Here is a 19,317-nt window from a genome sequence, read left to right as displayed (position 1 = left end):
AGGTCTCACTGTCCCTCAGACAGATAAGGCAGGCATCACATACTTCTTCAGAGTACTGTGACCTCAGAAGGTTTTGGAACATCCACAGACTGGGGAAGATTAACAGGATTTATATGTACTGATGGGAAAGGGCCACTCAGCACCTGGTGATAGCACCGTATTCAATCAAGGGAAATTAAATTCTAACAGGATTAAAGGAGTCAGCAGCTAATACATGGAAACACGATTTTCTCCAAGCTGAATTGCACACTGAAAACCCATCTTCCATGGGCAAATCCACTAAGGACATGACACAATGCATTAAGGAAGGAGGCAGTTCAAAATATGTACAGCAAGTCTAGCTTCTCGTTCTGCCATGGCAACACAGATGTTTTGAATCTTCTAAGATATACTGCCTTGTTTTTCAACAGTGACTGTAAAAACACTCATCAGTGTATGTTGTGGAAACAGCCTAAGCAAACTGAAATTATATCAAGTTTGTGATGTCACCACACACAAACACACACATTAAAAGAATAAAGGAAATTATAGAAGTCATGAATTTATTTCATTATTCACAAAATGTCTTTTTTGCATTTGTAACTGTGCATCAGAAAAATGGCTGCTTGAATCTCTCTTTTGGGCATTTCTGATTGCACAAGTTCTTTTATAATTCAAAGGAGATACCCAAGGTTTATGCAAATTGAGACCAAAAACAAATCTCTAAGAGCAGTTAACAGCACCTGTCTTATTCTCAATGTTGTTTCTATGCCTCAGAAGAAAGACACCATACTTCTGGGGGTAATATCACTCTCTCATATTGCTTCCTGTTGTAAGGGCAACTTGAGACAAAGGACTCCAGTCTTCTGGGTTGCTTCAGTCTCCTTGTTAAAAATCGATCTTAGGCAATTTGAAGCTTCAGTTCTTAAAAAAAAAAAAAACAAAGACTGGTGAAGGGCCCCAGCTAAAAGGTGAGAAGCCCTGACTTAGCTGAAACCTGCCTTTCCCTGGGGACCACAGCTACCTGACAGCCTCTCCAACAGGCTTACTGGTCTCATTTCCAGCAGTTCTCAGCTAGAGAAGGAAATTGGTCTCTGTGGTAAATTGATTGAATTAATGGCTCTAATACCTCACCCCTCCCAGTAGCTTCACTCTCTGCCTTGAAGCATTCTAGTGCCCACCTCTTCTGATTTTAAGCCCAATAATGTGACTTATTTTGCCCTCTGGGATGATAGTAAGTATAGTCCAGAGAGTTAAAAAGAGTAAATATTGGGTTGTTTTCCATGCTCTCACTCAGAAATTATGTCAAGGGCTGGATGTAAAAGAGGACTGGGTAAGCCTGCTAAAACGATGGACAACAGACTCAAGCCCAGGCAGCCTAGGAGAGAACATCCTAAACGAGCCAGGAGCCCGTGATACCCACTCAGAGAAGAGCCCAACTAAGGCCACTTCTTGTGCTTCCTTTGTTTTATTTTTGGATATTCTTGCTTTCTTTTACAGACTTAGATCTTCCGAACCATAATGGGACTTGAACAATCTTCCTAATGGGAGCATGCATTCTCCCCTGTGTGCTCAACAGTAGCCCCAGGGCCTCTCTAGTTACATCTGGCCATTTCTTCTTCAAAAGACTAAGTGCAATAAAAAATAAACCAGTACAATAATTAGGTATTCACTTTGCATCCCCAGTTTTGCTAAATGTTAAATGCTTTATACAATTTGATAGACTTTTTTCTTAAAGTTATTCTGTAGAGTTTTTTTTCCCTTGAGAAATGAGATGATCCACGAAACTATATTTTTAGAACTATTTTGGCACATAACTTTCTAAAGGGGTGTAAAAGGTGAAGATAAAGGAACTTCTTTTAAAGTTGCTGATTTGCCTTTATGATAATAATCAATTATATGACAGACTCCAATCTGTGATGTATATGAGAACACATTCTGTGCCTTTACTTATATGAAGTTAAAGTGTTTTCGTTTGGGACATGGTTAGTGTTTTTTACTCTGGGGGGAAGTTCTAGAACTTGAGCAGAGGAGCTCATGTATAAGGACAATCTCTACCATCAAGAAACACCCTAGCATGGTACATTCTAGAACTATCAAAACAAGTAAATTTACCCTAACATGGCAAATTCTAGAAATACTAAAACAAGTAAATGTACATATTTTATAAGAGACATGCTTTCTTACTTAGGTTTCCATTATTATAATAAAACAGTATGCCCAAAAGCACGTTGGGAGGAAAGGAAGAGTTTCTTCGATCAACAAGTTCACAGCACAGTTTAACATCAATAGAAGCAAAGGGAGGAAATCAAACATGAAGAATACTGAAGGAGAAGCCATGAGACAAATTGCTTCCTGTTTTTCTTTCTGTTTTCTCAGCATATGCAGCTCAGTTCAACCAGCTCATGGGTGCGACTGTTCTCCACACCATGGGCACAGTCTTTCCATATCAATCATTAACCAAGAAAGTGCCACATAGACTTGTGTATAGGCAATCTGCTGGAGGCATCTTCTCAGTTCAGGTCCTCTTCTTAGACAATTACAAGGTCTGTCAAGTTCATAAGACAAAAACGAATCAAATAAACTAAACCAAAGCAACCAGAACACACACCAAAAGAGTCAAGAGTCATTGCAGAGTAATAATGATAATAATAATAATAATAATAATAATAAATTTTAAAAGGACAAAATTAAACATGTAAATACCTAATAATGAAACATTTATGGAAATGTAGATTTAAAATGATAAAGTGTAAAAAGATAAACTAAAATATTTGAAATATTATATTTATAGTTTTGGAGAAAGAAAACTTTTAAGTAGGTTACAATGAGGTTAAGAATTAGAGACATTTAGCTGGGCAGTGGTAGTACATGCCTTTAATCCAAGTACTTGGGAGGCAGAGGCAAGCAGATTTATGAGTTCGAGGTCAGCCTGGTCTACAGAGTGAGTTCCAGGACAGCCAGGGCTATACAGAGAAACCCTGTCTTGAAAAACCAAAAAAATAAAAAAATAAAAATTAAAAAAATAAATAAAATTAGAGACATTTGACTAAATTAAAATTCAGAACTTCTGGATATCAAAAAAAATTATTGGAGAGAGAGAGAGAGAGAGAGAGAGAGAGAGAGAGAGAGAGAGAGAGAGAGAGTGGTATGCTATAGCGTTTTGGCTTTCTTTTTCCGCCATGATCTTAATTTACTCGAGGGTGGTCTTATGTTAGTAATCTTTGTGTTTCTACCTCTTAAATGGTGGGATTGCAGGCATATACCATTACCTAGGGCTAAGTATAGCTTTACCTAAAACATGAAAGGACAGAGTCTCCACCTATGCCTTCCTGGCCATAGAAGTGTTGTAATTTGTGGAGAAGAGAAAACAAATGAGAGGAAATGTACATGTGTACTTGGGTGAGGACCAAGTTACAGAGACTTAGACATAGACCTTTTCTCAGGGACCAGGGGCAAAGATTTTTGGGTTGGACCATTTTTGACTCCCAATGTATTTCCCATGGCAATCTTGATTCCTAGGGGCTTTGCTATAATTCTATAAGGAAAATAAGCACTCATTACAAATTAGAAGAAACATTTGTAGCTGTTATATCCTACCATTAATGAAAAAGCAGTGCAATGAATTATAATATACCCACAAAATTAAACATCAGAAAGTGTTAATAATTGTGTTCAGTTTTACAATGAGTAAATTAATTAAAAATAAGAATATTACTGAGTTTAAAGGTGCCTCATAAACTATGTACACCATGATACCATTTCAATAAACTCAAAACTAAGTGACATATTATCAAGGACTAAGTAAACACAGAACAAAGCGATTACCAAAAAAAATAAAACATTATTAAAATAAGAAAAAGATTAATAATGGCATGATTTAAGGTCGGGGAATGGAGAGAGTGACGGGAAAAAGAGGAAGGAGAAGGAGAAACCCATGGAAGGAGGCAGAGAGATTAACGAAAACTTAACAAACACCAAGTTTTGATGTGATAAATGACACTTGGATCTCATCTTTCGGCCTATCCAACTTCTGTAAAGTGAAAAGGGACATTTCAAGTCAGATTAGAATTCTTGGCATTTGCTATTCAGAATGTATTTCCCATCTTGAAGTCGCTGTGTTTGAAGCCAGGAGCAATTACTTTTCAAGTGGATATACTGTCACCGCCTTTCAAGGTGTGATTGTCCCACGTTTCATCATAACTTCTTGAGCTAGCTAGAGGTTCACATGGCAAGCATTATGAAATAAATGGGAATTGGAATTCTCTCTACCTGTAAAGCAATGGAATGCAAAATTGAATTCTGACTAAAGGGTAATCAAGGGGCACTCCTCTTTTTAAGAAAAGCATAGATTGCAAGGCTTTGGTGCTGATGCACAGACTCATTTGAATACCTCTTTGCTTTTTGCAAATCACCAGCAGTCAAAAACCTGTCTTTACAAGATGTCTTCTACTTTTTCAAGTAAGGTTATTTCTATACAGGAAGTACGATTTAACAATTTTTCAAAGAGCCTTTTCTTTATAGAAAATAAGTTTGATGATTATCCATTTATCCAAGGTTGATTAAAAAGCTTTACAGTGGATTCATTTTACCCATAGGGACAACTAGGATAGTTCTGTGGCTTCTCTGCAAGAAAGACTTTAACAGTGAATTCCAACACACAGAAAGACCAATTCATTTGATCACAAAGAATTTAGTTGGCTTGGAAGAAGATTTGTTTAGAGGTCTTATGCCCTGTCTATCCTATCTTCACCATGATATAACTATTTGGTTAAGATTCTAAAAAACATCTTAGCTGTAATTGAGAAAGCTAAACTCTTCCCCAACTGAAAATTGACTTCAGGTCAACCATTTTCCATAGCATTTGGCAGCTTTAAGGAAATTATGGCTACATTCCCGTATAAGTTTAAGTTTCAGTACAACGTTCACAACTAAATACATTCAAGGCACTCAGTAAACTAAACACTGTACAGGCTATTCTAAAAATTAAGATTATATAACTGGCCTATTTTACATACATACACACACATATATACATACATACATACATACATACATACATACATACACACATACACACATATGATAATAGTTCACTTTCTCCCCAGCCAATATATTTCTACTATGTAAATTCTGCATACCTTAGGGAAATAAACCAAGGTAATTGCTATATAATTACAGACATCCAACTGTGTCCTACTATCCCAGTCATTTATTAGCTAGGTCAGGAGCCAAGGGCCCACAAAGCCTCAGTGTGTTTAAAATTTATAATTAAATATAAAAAAATCAGTATATTTTGCCTGCCATTTTTAAAGGTGCCAGAAGATTATGGCTATCATACATTCTTCTGTAAACATTTTGATTTACCTTTTTTTGTTAGAAGTTTGCATATAAAAATATAATAGTTCTTCCTTAAAAGAAATCCCAGCATAAAGTTTAACAGATAGAAAAAAAAAACTAAGTCCAGACAAAACATGGGAAGAATGTCTCTGAATTTCTTCATATCATAAAAATATAAATCTGAATGTATAAACAATATATATCAATATTTGTAATTTTAAATGTCCCCCAAAGAAGGCTGCTGTGGACACTAGAAGAGTGGAAGGAAAAGAGACTGAGTTGGTCCATGTTCCCTGAGAAACAAATGCCAAGCCAGAAATAAACACAAAAATAGTGGCAGTGGTATTCTGAGGGACATATAAAAATATTGAGAAGGATCTGTGAAAAGCTTCAGAGTTGCTAGATCATGGAACACATATCACTTATATAAAAATCAGAAAGGAAGGGAGAGAGGGTAAAAATATCCTAGATCATGTTTCTGAAAATTTCTGAAAGAATTGGAGGTAGTTTTTAATCAAATTCCATTAGAGAAGGCTCAAGTTTCTCAGACTGGACCTATTTTCCCATGATGTACAGTGTGGCTAATCATTGGGTGACAGTAACCAGTGGGAGGTACAGCCTTAGCATAAATTCATTGCTGCATTGTATACCTCAATGATTAGACTCCTGGAGTTTCTACTTCATGCTGTGAATGTCTTCACAGACTATGAAGAAGACAGGACTACTCAAATGGTATCTAAAGAAGACATTTTCTCAAATAGCTTGTTAAAGTAATTCATTATATAATATCAAGTTTCAAGGTTCCAATTACTCACAATACCAAGGATTTATTTCTCATTCATAAGATTGCAGGTATCATGGCTAGGCATAAATTTGTGTCAGCTCTATGTACCTGTCATTTTAAGATCCTGTCTACAAAGGAGGGGCGTCAGCATCTTGAAGGTTGAGAAAATGGCAAAGAAAAAACCTGACCATGCAAATGTTCTGCTTCCACCACATGTGAGCCTGCTCCACAGCCAAAATGAATCAGGAAGATTTAGAATTCTAAACATAAAGTGCATAAGTGTACATTACTATTACGATGAAGCAATTGAAAAAATGCTCTTGATTTTTATTGAAAACGAATGTTGCTCCCCTGGTAAAGAAAATATTGTCATTGTAAAAATTAATAAGAAGAATATTTAATATATCCCAATGGCTAGAAATTCCCCAACTCTCCTTTTATCTTTCTCTCTTCTGGGTGGGACAATTTGATGCCAGAAAAAAAAATATAGATATACATAGTACTTATGGAATCAAAGGCTTGAATCTCAAGTGAAAACAATAGTGAAAAAATGATAAGTTTCATCTTTATTTTTGTCTATTCTGAACATAAGAGGAAGACAGGAATATTCTGTGCAAAAATCATTGCATACACAAAAAAATGGAGAAAGATTTTGGTGAATAGAAAAACATATAGAGTCATGAAACTAAAACCTTTCAACAGCAAGTTGCCACTCAGTGCTTGGAAATATAAAGTCCATATGATCAGTCACTTTCACACTAACATGTTCCAATGTAGAATTTTTAATGAATCTAGAATGAATAATGGTAAAAGTAAAAGTTTATTTCAGCAGAGCTATCTTGCATAAACCCAAAACATTCATCCATCAAGAAGGCTAAAATCTTCACTATACAACTATCAGCACTTGAACTGGATTAGTGCTATATGTAAGATGATAGGGTGAGAGGCTGGATTCAGTCTTCCTTATTGTAAGATAATCAAGAGAATTTGGCTTTGAACAAAAGAAGGGAGGGTAGTGACAAAATGGAAAGACACTTGCTACTGATAGCCTGGGTTTATCTCCTGATTCCATGTGTTCAAAGGAAAGATTCATCACCAGGAAGTTTTCCTTCGACCTCCACATGTATGAAATAGCACATGTTTACTCACATACATGTGCGCACACACATGTATATACACACAGATACACATATATGCACTAAATAAAGAAATAAATGTAAATGGAAACAGAAACAGAAACAAACTAGCAGCACTAAGTCTTTGTTAAAGTTAGAGGAAGTTTTAAAAATTGACTTCTTAATTTGTAAGTAAATAGAGAACCTTTCAAAATAACCACTGGCAAGAAAGCTCACAGGAGCAAACAAAAGCATGAACACCAAGAGAAAAATAAAAGGGAATTTATGACTTTATCCTCTTACCCTTTCCAACACAAATGCTCTTACCAAAGCAAGAAAATAATAGAGTCTGCAAGTAAGACAAAGAACAAATAGAGACAGGACATTCTTCCAAGAAGCAAGAGAAAATGTTATAGTAGATAACGCTATTGCTATGGAATAAGTGGTCAAAGATGAAATGACAAGAAAAAAGACGACACAATAAACAGAAGTAGAAGAGCTAAAGGAAAAAATGATGGAAAAAGTCACCTACATTTTATGCAGTTTCATAGTAAATAGAGTCATAGTTTTCAATAAACTGAAAAATGTTATTGATACCAAACCATGACAATAAGACAGAGAGAAAAGAAAGAACAATTTGACTTATATTAAATTGTAATTTGAAGGTAAAAATATTAGGAATAATAGTAGTTAATGGGATTAATGTTAAAAATGAAAAAGGTCAAATTTCCAAACAACAGATTTATTTTGCTGCTAAATCAAAGAAAAAAACAAAAGAACCTACATAGTTACAAGTATTTCAAAGATTACAAGAAAGCACATGATACATTTAAAAATATATTTAAACACTAAACAAAATAGTTACAGTATAGCTCTATAGACTATCCAGTTCATTAAGCTTAGTTTTTGTGTAATGTGGAACACATGATGCCTGTAGGTCTGTGCATATTTGTGGGTTTATTTATCACAAAGAAATCATTGCCAAAATCATGAATCCTATTAAAACACAAATCAGTTTTTCATTTAAACTGAGAAGAAAAGAAGGACAATTGCTGTCATCATAATTATTTATAATTGTTCTAAAATATCAAACTGGAAGTATGAGGGAAATTATGATTTACAAATTGTGTGATTATACCTTCTAGAAATCTTAAGCATAGCAAGAATTGGAGCTACTAAAAGAATTCATTTGTGCAGCCAATCAAAAGACAATCAGATGTAGTTTTCTTGTATAATAATAATTTAGAAACTATAATAGAGAAAATGATTGCATTCACAATAATTATACATATTAATATTTCACAAATAATAAAAAACTACTATAACAATAATTTAACAAGCTTTGTATAAAAAAATGGCAAACTCTACAGAGAGATCCAGAAATAGATTTAGGCCAATGAGGAATTATATTTTTATGGCTTGATGGCCATATAATGGAAATCTCAATTTTTAGAAATTTAACAAAGACATCAAAATAACATAAAAATCCAATGTCTTGGTTTTTTCTTGTAATGATTAGTAGCATCTATTTTAATGTTTAACTGATACAAAGCATTCACGTATTATTAGAAAAATAAAAGACAAGAAAGGAAATATAAAAGCTTTTGATTGCCAAATATATAATGCACTAAATAAGATTACATAGAATGGTACAGTAATTAGGAAACTTTGGGGTTTAATGCTTCTACTGAAATAGTCAGTGAGTTGGTTATTAGTTCCTAACATGTTGCTGTGATAAAACATCATGACCAAGGCAACTTATAATACCATGACAGAATGTGGCAGAGACAGCTGAGAGATTCAATACTGAATCACAAGCAGAAAGCAGAGAGTAAAGTGGAGATGACAGGGGGCTTTGAAATCTAAAACAAAGCTAGACCCCAGTGATATATTTCCTACAGCAAAGCCATGCCTTCCTACATCTACCCAAACGGCACCATAAACTGGGGAGCAAACAGTCAGTCAAACATTTGTGTCTGTGAGGGATATTCTTACTGAAACCACCATGACTAGTTAAACACTTGGTGAAATAGAGAAAATCACATGTGCATGTAAACTCTTAGCATCAAGAAAAGACAAAGAAAAAAATAGATTTCATAAAAATTAAAATATATGTATTAAATTCATTGTAAAGAAAAAAGCAACACTGAAAAAAATAATATTTTATATGTGATTTAGTTTGGTACTCAGACTAAAGAATCTCACAACTCAATAAAAATATGAACAATCCAATTAAAAATGAAAACTATGAGATATCTATTTATACCCAATTAAAAAATGAGCAAAGGTTTTGAGTAGAAATGTCTCAAAAATAGTATTTATAAATGATCCCTCAAAACATGCTCAGATTAACTGTTCATTAAAGAAATAAAAATAATAAAGGCCTCTGCCCATGGAAGAAGACACTCAGAGGCCCTGCCCACTGCCACATAGCATGGGCATGTGGTCAGGTGGGTGAACAGTGCCACCACAGTGACCAAGTCTGTGGTGGGGAGCTAGAACACAAAGTAGCAAAATGGTTGAACACTATGAAGAGAGGCAGAACTGGAGACACATGGAACAGCCTGATATGAGTAGCTTCTGCTGCCACATGAGGCTATGGTGAGATCCTGGCCAATACTGCTGCTGCCAAGGGTCAAGTCTGGGTCCGTGGCCCTGAAGCAGCAGGGGCCTATGGCAATATGCATAATCCATATGACTACCAAAGGTCATGCAGATGTGCCCGGTCTGAGCTGCTGCCTGAGTCTATGTTGAAGTCCTAGGGTTTTGCAGGGCTGCCCTCATCCCTCACCTAGGCAGGATGGGAGAGCTGGCCCTGAAAGCAGGAGAGCTGACTCTGACCCTCACTGGCTGCAGCACTCAAGAAGCAGGTCCTGCACCTCACCTGGGCAGTGCATTAGAGCTGGCCCTGGTGGCCTATGTGTGGGAGAGCTGGTCCAGGGACCAGATGGCATGAGCTTGGGAAACCCAGCCAGATGCTACAGGCAGAGAGCTCCTCACCTGACAAAGCAGGAGAAAGAACTCATATGTCAAGGGCAAATGAGAGCTGGTAGGCTGATTAGCTCAGCTAACACCCTGGCCCAGATCACAGGACTTCAGGTTGGCCCATCCCAACATCTACTCCATCTTTGAACTTCTGGAGTGCATGAAAGGGTCAGTTCTGTATAGCCAAAGCTGCAGGACTTCCATGACACAGGGCAACAACAGGGTATCTGAGAAGAATCTTGATGAGGATCCAGTATTGATAGTGTAGCAGAAGCCATAGGCCTGAAACCAGACCAATAACTCATTGCAATGAACATTAGCATGTAAAGTCAACTGGGCAAAAGGATACACTGTGTGTCATACACCTTGATGCTCTGAAGTTTCCATGACAAAATATTTTGTTATTGTTATTGTTGTCATTGTTGTTGTTTTGAGGAGGAGGTTACAAATATGGAGCTCATATATGGAGGGATGGGAAGATGAGTAGTCTTGGGTTGCTGATGTAGAATTCACAAAAAATCAATAAAATTATTTTTAAGAAGTCAAGATACAAAGCCTGGGGTTATGAAATAACTCAGCACTTTTGAGTATGCAGTGGTCTTGAGGAGCATCCAAGTTCAGTTCTCAGCACTCACATGGTATCTAAAAACTGTTTTTAATTACAGTTACAGAGTATATGATACCGCATCTGACCTCCACAGGCTCCTGCATGCATGTGGTACATACACATACACTAAGGTATATATATATATATATATATATGTGTGTGTGTGTGTGTGTGTGTGTGTGTGTATGAATTAAATAAATACGTGAATATAAAAAAGAAAACTAAGAGATACATTTTTATGCAAATTAGGATACTACCACTACTACTACTAATGTATCAAATGTTTGCAGCACTATGATGATGTGTAGATGGCTATACATTATTGGAGGGAATGTATAATGTTATCACTGCTGTGAAAAGTTTCATGATTTTCTTTTTCCAAGTGACAACTGATATGTGACTCAGAATTCTACTCCCAATTGTATTTCCATTAGAAACAAAAGGCATATCCTCAAAGAAACCTGTACATGAATGTGAATGTGTAGAACCATATCATTCATAGCCTAATCAATGAATGAGTGAAAATTCACAAATGTAAGAAATTGTGACTATATTTATTAAAAATCAATGAAGTCTTGATACAGGCAGCAACTTAGATGAACTCCAAAACCATTACACCATGTCAAAGTTTTAGGCCAGATATTAGGCCATATACTGTTTGTTTCCTTTTTTTTTTTTTAAAAAAAAAAGACACCCAACACATGAAAATATAATTATAGAAAGGAGATTCTATGAGCATCAGAATCTGGGTGCTGGAACTGGGAAAAGAGACTATGGCATCTGGATTCAAATAAGAGTATTAATTCCCTGCGGAAGATATTAACAACATTCCCTACTCTTTTGTTTTTCATTATGACTGTCATAAATAAATTGAGAGAATGATCACATAGCCCTTGTGACCTGAATGGAATAAACATCATTGGTTTGCAGAAACCTTGCTCTGATTGTCATGATACCCAACTATATTTTTGACTTAAAAATTGGCTATTTCCTACATTTCTAACAAACCAGTAAAACAATCACATAGAGACTGCTCATTCCCAGCAGCACAGCAGGTAGGTGCTTAGGTGATAGGAGCCAATGAACCAAGAGCGGTGCAGTGCTTAAAACATAGGAAGCTCCTTCACCAGTTTGCACTAATGAGCTTTGCTTTCCTGTTTTCCTCATCTTCTTACAGGTCTCTCTTGAAATCACCATCTAATAAATTCTTGGAATATGGATTCTTTCTTTCAGCCCCTGCTGCTTGTAATGCTTAATCAAGACACCACACATAGATCTATGAATCTTTTGCATTTTACTATATTCCTATCAGATAGACATACAAATAACCTTGTATAATCTAAGAGGTTAAGGATCATTTATCCTGTATGGGTTGTCTCATAAGTGATAGTGGTGAAGTGAAAGTTAAAAATGTCTGAGTGCTAAACCCAAACTTTGTTCTGGTGCAGGTTAATGGTCCTCACATAGTTGTCAGGTAGAACTCACTACCTCTTGTCTAGAAAATAGTCTAAGAGTAAAACCAGTTTATAGCAAATATTTTGTCCAGAGGTAGGAGAAATATATGATATTTTCTAAATCCAAGGTGATGTTGGTTCTCTAAGTGACACAGAGAATTAAATTATTTTTCTCCCCCTTGCTTCTCCTCCAAAATAAACATATTAAGCACCCTCAAGATATGTGTATATTTAGGCAAAATTGTGAGGTTTCCCTGTTAAATGTCAATAAAAAATTTGGTCACATTTAACTCCTGATTCCTAGTGAAGAGTTTGATTTTTTTCTTCTCTGATGACCAGATTTCATAGAATTAGATGGTTCTAGGCAGACTGCCAGGAGTGAATAGGTACCAAGCCTTACTCAGCTGTGACTCCTGTGAGCTAAGATAATGTCCTCACTTGGTCAAGTTTGCCCATTGATGTAATAGGGACATGAACGCCATGGGGATATCCAATGCCTGTCTGATTGGATTTATGGACCGTTAGATGTTCCTTACCCTACCCATTCCCTTGTATTTGTCATCTGAATTCCACAGACCACCATGCCTTCCTTTTGAGTCGATCTTGCTTGCAAAAGCAGCTGAAGATCTTAAGGAAAGGACAAAAAATTGAGGACAGATCTAGTCTGTTCAAACCTCATGGTCACTGCAATAGCTGTTCCCTCAGACTAAAGTGTTTACTCTCTGAGGGTCAGGTTTTACTTCCTTCAAGCTATTGTTCAAATTGACCTGCTCAGTAAAGGTAACCCTCTCCCCTTTGAACTCTTCCCCTTCACCTCACTCTGGCATCTCATTCTTCCTCCTCACACTTTACCAGGTGGAGTATTGCTTATTATTTATCATCTTGTAAGACACAATACAGGTTGCTTTGATTAATTTTGACAGTCTTTTTCCTACTGTGATACAAGTTAAACCACTTAAGGATAAACTCTTTGTTCATTTTTCTATCTAGAGCTGATAGTATACGGTGTACTAACACCCTATGTCACTCCAACCGCTGTACTAAGACACTCATTCCCTAGAGATGGGCAGTGACTGAGGTTGACAACTCAAGAAACGTTATTAGATTCCTGCTCTGATAGTGAACTTCACATTGTCCAATGTAACATTCTTATTTAAAGACAGCCCATGTTCCAAACCTAGTGGATACAGAAGTATAAAAACCCAACTTTGCTACAATGATGATTGACAAATCTAAAGAATTTTGATCTAACTGTTTTTACTGATATGTAAAATGTGTAACTTGAGGAGGAAAGGAATCTTATACTCCCAGGTAATAGTTTATCACTGAGAGAAGCCAGGCAGGAACTCATTCGGAACAGGAAACCTGAGGCAGAAAAGGATATTCAAGCCATATATGAGTGTTCCTTACCGGCTCTTCGGTGTCTTTTCAGTGGTCCCCTTCTGGTCTCCACAGGCACCGAAAACACATATGGTACAGATGCACAGATATATACATGCAGGTAAAACACTCATACACATATTTTTTAAAGAAACAAATGTTTTAAAAATAAAAGGGGGAATGTCTAGCATTCATCCATAAACAGCACAACAACTATATCGTACTATCTCATCCGGAGGCTCAGGAGTCACTGAGAAAGATAAGCAGAAAAATTGTGAAAACTGGAAGTAGTGGAGGACATTTGCATTAAAATGGTAATTTCTGGAAAACAGAACTGTTGCAAACATAAACTCATAGTAGCATGAAGAATACCTACACAAGATCAAGCCTGTTAAAATCACAACATACTAGGACCCAGCATGTATAGGGAGAGGCTCATGAATCCACTTCCTTAGGTGGGGAGTTATTAGTAACAGACAGCTTCTGTATGAGATAGAAACATCTTCAGGGCTGTGGTCCCTGAGAGGTTACTCTATCTCCTGTAGGTGTTCTTACATTCACAAACATACAAACAGTACTAGATTGGAAGGGAACAAAGGTATGAATAATGGGGAGAAGTTGGAGGTGGAAAATGGAGGTAGCTTTGATAAAAACATAATATGCATGCATGAGATTCTCAATAAAGTTGCAAATAAAAAAAGAAAATCAAGCACATACAAACACACACACAGTTTCAGTTCTTGTGGCTTGGGATAGAGCAGGGTGGAATAAGAGAAATGACATTTATCGTGTATAGTAGTAAATGCCTTAGGCAAAACAACAAACTTTGTGAATCGATGTTATTTTATTCAAACAGTGCTAGATCACCTGACATCATCAGTACCACCTGGGAGCTTGTTAAAAATGAAGAATCTGAATTCTCATCCTATGAAGCCAAGATGATAATAACTTTTTAATATATTTCTTGCTTTTTTTCTTTTTACTGTATCACTCTATGCATATATATATATATATATATATATATATATATATATATATATATATGTATATATACCCTTTCCAGACATGGGATGAGATGTAGTATGTTTGTGACTAATAGTCAATCAGCCAAAGCAGATCACAGATCACATGACTGAAGACAGTCTATAGGGCTTAACGGAGTGAGTACATAGTTGTGGAGCAGTTTATCAAATAGTACAGAGACTATTAAAGAATTGTGGCTATTTTATTTAAGTAACTATTGTGTAGAACCAGAGTTGAGCAAAGTATGATGAAGGGCTTTACAGACCAGCAATTACTGTTTCTTACAGTATATGACTGAGCTTTAATGTGCCATCTTTGATACAATTCTCTTTCAGGATCAAATTCTGGAAAGTACAGTATTCCATATCTTCCAGCCATGCCTTGGTGGCCCAAATAAAATGGCACTTTAGATAATTACCTGTCAGCCCTTACATTAACTATCATTCTAAGAGAAGATTAAAGGTAGTTGGTCATTAAATGAATGAATTTGCTCTAACACCATTGGATTTTTGTCTACCATTTCTTTCGATGAGGTATGTTAACTTAGTAAAGCTGTATTAGAATCTCATCTTCGCTAACCTCTGTATGATGTATAAATGGACTATTACAGTATGGTAGTGCCATATATATATATATATATATATATATATATATATATATATATCTTGTTGAATACATTTAATGTTGCTTGTATCTATATATCTTTAGGTCTGACCACTTAGTATTGTTGAATAGCCAATTAGAGATCCCATGCCTGGGGAAAATTAATTCTCCCTCTCTTAGCAGTTGTTAATTGCCTGTAGCTCTGCATATCCTTGTAACCACAGATAAGTGCAGTTCTCACTACTCCTCAATGATTTATGCACACACTTCTTATGAGGATGTAACTGTAAAGACATACTGAGCCATAGAATTTATATATGTTTAACTTGATTCTCTCAGCTTCTAATTTGAAAGATGAATTTTAAATTTGATCATAGGGTGATACTTATATTTATGTGATTCTACTTTTTACTTATAGTTTTGTGTTATTCTACTTAAAGCTTAATAATCCTATTTCTTCCTAAGCTTAAATAATTTTGGTTGGAGTTGGGCAGTTTTAAAAACTGTGCTAGCTCCAAATTACCCCAGGGTACTTTTCAGTGTATTACTTATACTCTGGGAAAAGACAGAAATCATTGCCTACAACACTGACATGCATAGGAAAAGTATCCTAGCACCACATTGATCAATATTCTCATATAAATAGATAATGAATCTGGGACATTGCTATTCTTGAGTCTCAGTGGTTCTGCTGAAAGAAAAAAAAGAAAAGATGAATTGTTCTAAGACTAATATAGGAGATGCATGCTTTTTCTGGACAAGAGATGGCATTGTTTTCTTTCTCTGTCGTGCCTGTGGGGCTCTGTGTGGGAAGTAGAACATTATTTATGATTTGAGAGAGAAAAGGGCTGTTGTAGAATGGAAGCTGGAGTAAAGGAGAGACAAAGACAGATGAACAGATGGATGAACCGACAGCAGACAGATATGTGACAGACAGACAGACAGATAGATAGACAGACAGAGGATGGATGGATAGGTAGGTAGGTAGATCAATTGATCAGATCGATTGATAGATAGATGACAGAGGGATCTGGCTGCTTCTGCCTCTGTCCTGGTTCCCTTTTACTGTCAATTTAACAAATTCTAGAGTTACCTAAGAAAGGAGACTTAATTTAGGGATTATATAGATCAGATTGGCTACTGGTCATTTTTTTGTAGGATATTATTTTGATTTTTAATTGACGTAGAAGGACCCAGCCACAGAGAGTGGCAACATTATTTGGATATATGGTCCTGGGATGTATAAGAATGCTAGCTGAGTATGATCCTGTAGGCTAGCAAGCAGCATCCCTTCAAAGTTTCTTCTTCAAATTCTTGCCCTGACTTCCATCAATAATAGAGTATAATCTGTAAAGTAAATTATTTCTTTCCCTAATTAGCTTGTAGTTACAGTGTTTATCATAGTAACAGAAAAGGAACAAGAACAATTTGAGTCTACACCTTAACATAAGGCTAAATAATGACTGCAGATGATGGTGATGATGATGGTGGTGATGAAGATGATGATGAGACAGCTAAACTCAATTAAACACCTACTTGTTGTTAATGTTTGAGAAGTACTTTGCATGATGACTGATAATTGTTACAACCAAGAGATTTGTCTGAGCACCACTAGAATAGCCTGAACAATATCATGCCGCTAGCTTCCTTCTAGAATAGCTTGTTGAGGCTTTGGTCTCCATCCCAAAGTCATCTCTATTAGGCAGAAGTGATCCATAATAGTAAAAGACAAAATACACTGGAGAAGCTTCACCTAAGTACCCTACTTAGTCGCAGCTGGAAGTTTTATGCTCTTTCTTGCCCTATGTCTTTGTCATTAGTTGACTAGGAAGACCCTCTGCTGGAAAACATTCTTTAAAGAGTTTCTGTTGGTGGGCAAATGTGGCAAATACTCAGGAGATGTAAAGGGACTCACGTGGTGCAAGAAAGACAATGTTTTAACCATACAAATTAAAGCAACTCAGAGAGGCGAATTTAGCATTGAAATGCCCATGGCACAACCATATAATAAAATGTATACTTAAGATGTGTTTCAATATTTAGGGATGCGTTTTAATACTGGTAGCTAGTCGCTGTAATAGAAAAATGGACTTCCTAGGAGACCAAAGTAGGGTTTCATAAGCAAGCAAACTCATACTCCAATGGGAAAACTGAAGAAAGTTAAAGAAATATTTACTAACTTGACAGGATTAAAGGGAATCAACTTAAATTACAATCCTTGGGAGAAGAAGTGGTAAGAGAGTCTTCACAACCCGAGCAGGTGTTCATTGAGGAAACAACACATAGCACCCAAGGTCTGTGACTATGGGTAGGTCATTTCAACCAATGCTCAGCCTGGCTTGAGGGTCCCAAATTCACTTCTTCTCTCCCTCCATTCTGCAATTTACATCTCCCGTTAGAGGACTCCAACTGGAAGGCAGGAAGCAAGGAGTCTGTTAGTACAATATTTGAAAAGGACTCCCTTTCACACCTACAGGAAGAATAGATAGAGGGGCATCAGGTATATAGTTATATTTCTCAAGAAAATAAGCTCTTGTTTTAGATCGCTTTTTAAAAAGTGAATACTGCCTTTCTGCTTTGCTGTTATTATTTAATGTTCATTAAATACTTCTGGCTCATTAAGCATTCATTAATTAGGATCTAAATCTGCAAGCTCCTTTTATTAGCTATGAAAACCAGGAAGTTTTTTCCCCCTTTGACTGTTTTTATCTAAGTGAAAGATTTTTTAAAAAAGAGAAAAAGCAAATGTTACAGGGTTATGTAAAATCTTTGAAAAAATATCAACAATCAGATTCAAAAGGTGAATACAAAGTTTCCCAAAGCATCTATAATTATATTAGAATTTTACAGAGAAGACATTATCTACTAGCTCCAAACCTATACTTATATGGTAAAATACCTGGTTCTTACCCGCAGTGTCTCTTCTATTATTGATTTAGAAATTCATGTAACTATTTATTCTCCTGCTTTAGAAAAAAGATTGCTTACCATAGCAACCCCTGCATTAGCATTCAGCTTCCTGGTTAGAGAATACCTTCTCAAGGAAAGGTACATCAATATTCAAGCTGAACTCAGTTTGTAAATAACATCCTCAAGAGGGAGAGTTCTATTATATTAAAACTCATAATGAAGAGGACAATCCAAGCTGGAGTCTAGCAACTGTCAACAGCTCCTTTACAGGTCTTTAACCTGTGCATTTTTAAAACATTCTGACATTCTTTTTCTATTGCACTTTTAAGCAAAGATAGGTAGGAAATGATGAAATATTATGCCCAGCCTCTGCCCAGCATAGGAAGCTGGCTTTTTTCTACAGGGGGTCTCAACATAGGTCATCTTTGCCAAAGAATTATCTTTCTTCTACTACAAAATAAAGCAAAGCACTGGTCCTGCCACTCAATTTCTCAAAGTAAAAATGTTTGGTTTAATTTTTCAAGTGTATTTCCCTAACATCAATCAAGTGTCTGAAACATTATATTTTTACCACTCACTAAGGAATATGATAGAATTTTAATTAGGGAAGAGAAAAGAAATTGACTTGTGTTTAAAACTGGTAATCAAAGCTTCTGTGACTGAGCTCAGAGAAAGGGATGTGGATGTTTTTACATCTGTCCCAGTGAGAATTCCATTCATGAATGTGTTGAGGTTTGATCTGTTGCTGTGTATTGTAATGCTAAAGTCTACTCTTAGACTGACTTCTCCAGTTTACAAGCTTTTGTTGTGCAAACTATGTTCCTTTAAAACTATTGGTTAAATAGAGTTGGCTGCAGACAATTACTGGAGGGATTAGAGGTAGGCAAATTTGGAGTTACCTGGGAGAAGGAGGAAAAATGAGAGGAGAGAAGGAATCTGCCATGAGAGGAGATGGACCATGAGCAAGTGAGTAAATAACAGCAAATATCTGGATTACGCTTCTGGGGAGGCAACTAGGCCAGCAGTTAAGAGAGTAGGTTAGGGGTCACCCCCACCACCACCCCCAGTAATTGTCAAAGCCAAAGAAAATAAGCATAGTCAGGTCTCATTTATTTGTAAGCTAGTTGGGAATAAGCT

The sequence above is a fragment of the Grammomys surdaster genome, unplaced genomic scaffold (assembly GCF_004785775.1).
Source record: "Grammomys surdaster isolate TR1022 unplaced genomic scaffold, NIH_TR_1.0 129, whole genome shotgun sequence".
Taxonomy (NCBI): domain Eukaryota; kingdom Metazoa; phylum Chordata; class Mammalia; order Rodentia; family Muridae; genus Grammomys; species Grammomys surdaster.
The sequence above is the reverse complement of the archived record's forward strand: the minus strand, read 5'-3'. Positions refer to the sequence as shown.